Source organism: Coffea arabica, chromosome 5e, assembly GCF_036785885.1.
Source record: "Coffea arabica cultivar ET-39 chromosome 5e, Coffea Arabica ET-39 HiFi, whole genome shotgun sequence".
Taxonomy (NCBI): domain Eukaryota; kingdom Viridiplantae; phylum Streptophyta; class Magnoliopsida; order Gentianales; family Rubiaceae; genus Coffea; species Coffea arabica.
Window position 1 is genome coordinate 5,055,944 of NC_092318.1, and position 4,460 is coordinate 5,060,403.

At 39.1% G+C, this 4,460-nt stretch overlaps 1 pseudogene; it reads right to left on the reverse strand.

The window, feature by feature from the left end:
- Nucleotides 1-1,976: 1,976 nt before the first annotated feature.
- On the reverse strand, nt 1,977-3,808 carry LOC113722761 (leucine-rich repeat extensin-like protein 7; annotated as a pseudogene).
- Nucleotides 3,809-4,460: the final 652 nt, after the last annotated feature.

Below are 4,460 nucleotides of genomic sequence, written 5' to 3' on the forward strand. Positions count from 1 at the left end.
ACTTTTTTTACTTTTACTAAGTTTGGCAATATTTTCTCTTTAGTTACCCTCCAATTAATAAATTTCAAACCAAATTCTTATATAAGTGGAATTACTTCTTATTTATTTAAATTAAAAAGGTATGAAAGACACTTCTTACTTAGGAAAATGTTACTTGCACTTCTTTTTTTATTCTTTGCATGCTCACCATTTATTTTATCATATAGTCTAATTAATGAAAAATATATGATCAAAAGGATTATGGGAGTGTGAATAACAAAAAATGGGAGTGTAAATAACATTCTCCCTTGCTTATTTAAATTAAAAAAGCATGAAAAGATGTTATATTTGTTACCTCCTATTATGGTCTTATAGAAGTCTTAGTTGGAGTATAATCGCAAATAACACATGGCAATTGGGAAATGAGATGAGTTGAAGTTCAAATAGGACAACATGTACATGCACATTAACTAACGATTTGAAATGAAATCATTTTAAAAAATAACCAACAATTTCAAATGTGAAGAGTAGATGCGGAAGTTATGAGAAATGTATCTTATAAATTAAATTAAATGTGAAATACTAGAAACATAGAATCGGGAGTGGAAAAATGTGTGGAGGCTTGTTGCTGAAAATCCCTTATCAAATTTATATAGATATAGATTGTAGGTCAGTCATCTCCTCAATCTGGAATTACATCTCTTGTTTGCTTTATGGTTTCTAGTTGTGAAACGGTGTGTTTGCTAGTATTAAATTATTCAATAAAGAAATCTCAATAATAGTACTATTTGTATGTATTACTTTGCAAGAAAGTTATTTGTATTTTAAAACGTTGAAAGATTTTGCTCATCAATGGGTTATGATATAAGTACACAATTAAATTCATCAAATATTGCTTTGCATACGAAATATCAATAGGTTAATTATTGTACACCTAATACTAAACAAAATCATGTATTGCTTTGCATACAAAATATCAATAGGTCAATTATTAAACACCGAATGCTAAAAAAAATGTATTTACTTTCAGATAAACACAAATGGCGCAAAAGGCAATTTATCATGAATAAATATTGAGCTTCTAACAATATTACTAAATTAACCAATGTATCAATTATAACCAGATTTAGCAACATTACTCATACGGCTCATAGAATATACTGTAGGAGCTTCTAGTCTGCTTGTTAGAATAAGTTTTGCACTTAAAGTTAATTTTACCACTCATTAGCTTTTAATCCAGTTATTACATTAAACTTTTGCACTTTAAATGAGTTCATTTTAATTAATTGTGCCTTCTCTAATTCAAGTCATTTGGGGCCTAGGACTGACATGCTTTTGCTTTCAGTCTTCATTTTGTTGGGCCCGACCCCTCGTTACTGGCAGCCTGCTCCATTTACTTCCTTTTGCAAAAAATGGAATTATTGAGGATCCTTTTGCCCGGTTTGTTGAAGTTGAAGTATCAAAGTCTTATTGTCATGTACTTATGTCTGCATTATGCCCAGTTCTGAACTGCAGACAATAAACTGAACCACCAAAACAACAATACAAGAAAGAATCAATCAGTCTTCCATTTCCAAAATGCTCTGCATTTGTTTGCACCGTTTTTAGAGAACTGCCAAAACCTGATAGATGAAATACAACCGGACATTCTGGGCAGGATAAGTGGATAACTGACATTCTTTAACTAGTTATAAGACAAAATATGATAATCTAAAAGTAAGCAAATCTGTTGACTACGTGAAACAGTAGTGAATCATCAGGTTCATACCACAACACCAGGCCATCCTGGGTTTAATTGATTTGTCTATTTACAGTTGTAATAGGTAGTATACAATTTACATTTCGTATCCTGAATCATAGGAACGCGACCAAAATACCACTTTGAATTGGTAAAATTAATCCCTCTGTTTCTTCTAATAACTACTAGTGCTATTGGTTAGCAAAACTGGTGGTGTTACTGGTAATTTAAGTAAAACCCATCAGTTTATTAGTATCAGCTAATATCCCGGAAATATTGGTGGAGGTGGTGATGCATAGACGGCACCAGTAGTTGGCGGAAGTACAACATCTTGATATGGAGGTGGCGGAGGAGGAGGAGAGGAAACGGGTAGTGGTGGAGAGTAGTCACCAGGTGGTGGGGGAGGAGAGTGAACAACGGGTTGTGGTGGGAAATAAGTTGGAGGGGGTGGAGAGTGGACCACAGGTGGTGGGGGGTGGACTACCAGGGGTGGGGGATGTAAGACGGGTGGACTACCAGGGGTGGGGAATGTAAGACGGGTGGTGGCGGGGAATAGATTGGAGGAGGTGGGGAGTGGACTACTACTGGTGGTGGTGGTGGGGAGAAAATGGGAGGGGGTGGGGAGGAGACTGGTAGTGGAGGAGAATGAACGACGGGTGATGGCATTGTAACTGGCGGAGTATTTGGAGGTTGTGGCTTTGCAACTGGTGGAGGATGAGGGGATAATTTTGGAGGCTGTGGTTTTGCAACGGGTGGAGGATGAGGGGCTGATTTTGGAGGTTGTGGCTTTACGACTGGCGGAGGATTAGGCTTTGGTTGAGGCGATTTTGGTGGATTTGGTGATGGTTTAGGCTGTGGTTTTGGCGGCTTAGACCTCCCAGCGGGGCTTTCTTTATGCGAAGGTTTTGACGCACCACATTTGGCCTTGCTACAATCAACCGGCTTGCTCACCACAGGATTGCATTCTTTCTGGGACTTTTGTTTCGGTCTGTCTGGCAAACAGTTGCTTGTATCATCCACTGGAATATCTTTCCTAGAATTTGGCACGCAGGCTTTTCCCTCTCCGTTGAAGTAGTTGTATGCAAATGAGAAGTTTGACAAACTTGGCAACTGGCTAACGGCATCAGAAACAAAGCCTGTCAACATATTGTGAGAAAGATCCAAGAACTCGACCTTTTCAAGGCCACTGAATGTCCTCGGCAGGATGCCAGAGAATGAATTGAATGAAACATCGACGACAGTTGTATTCCTCAGCTGTCCGATTTCTGATGGCAAACACCCTGAAAGTTCATTCTTCAAGAATATAATTTCATCCAAGGTGTTTGTCATGTTACCAATGCTAGACGGAATGCAGCCTTTGAACTTGTTATTTGCAAATACCACCACAGAAACTGGAGATTTCCCGAGATTCTCAGGAATATGTGAATTGAACCAATTATTATTCAGGAATAATGCATCAAGATCTTTGTCAAAAAGTCGAGGAGGTAGCTCTCCCTCAAAATTGTTGAACCTGATGTGGAGGTACTTAAGCCTAGGCGTCGAAAGGACTGATTTAGGGAAAGGGCCGACAAATCTGTTGTTGCTTATGTCCAACTCATGCAATAATGCGAGCTTGGACAGACTTTTGGGAACAATCCCACAAAAACGATTGGAATTCAGATGAAGAAGAGCTACATCTTTCAACAATCCCAATTCAACAGGAAGGTAGCCTGCAATATCAGCATGGTTGAGATCGACGCCGGTTACAACTGTTGTATTTGGATCATCAAGGGCAGTTGCGCAAAATACACCATTGTAGCTGCAAACATCAGGTCCTTCCCAATTGCCTGTAAAATTTGAAGGATCAGAATGTATGGCATTTTTCCAAGCTTGGAGCGCAATGTAGGCACGTCGAAGCCTTTGGATTGGGACATTCAACTTTAACGTCTACATTAAACTCAAAATCATCAGGTAAGTGCCATTTTCAGGAAGGGTTGAGAATTGGCCCTCAGCAATTACTGATGCTTCTTCGTCCGAAAGTGCAGAAGAAAGTGAAGATACTATGGGAGAAAATAGGAGGAGAGAAAGGATGAAGCAGCTGGAACCCTGCATTTTTTATGAGAACGCAATGCCAAGCTGCCAGGGGTAGCCCCCAAGACTCTCTATAGAAGATGAATTCAGGGTGCTACAACGGGGATGACAATGTGAGGTTAGAAAATGATTCAAGACTAAACCATCATCTGAGAGGCTCTGCAGTATTGTCTAGGATATATATTAGATTTTGACAGCACAAATTTCGTCATGAGAACTTGAATCTGATATTGGTTCCGACAAGCTAGGCATTTTTGGAGAAGTTGGTAAGGTATCTAATTTGAGGAAAATTTTGTAATGGAAGTTGGCAGATGATTATTTAGTTGATCGAAAAACAGCTTGTGTTCAAAGAAGACCGCGAAAAAAGAGAGAACTTGGTCGCAGAATAACCGCCAAAAGACAGCCTACGTAGTAAAGGCTGTTGCCTGGGTTGTCGGAATTTCTTGTGTGACTTGGGCTTCCAATTTCAAAGAAGTAGCCCTTCAAACGGCCTGCATGTTGTGGTGGACTTGTTAACTGGCCAACCCGGGCCACTACTTTCTGGGTCGGATAGAACTGAAAAATAAAATTAATTAACAATAAAAAAAAGAGCGAGAGAGAGAGTCCTTAAGAAAAGGACAAAGGGTAACCTTTTTGAGAGTTCCATCTCCATGGAGATAAAGATATAAAGGGG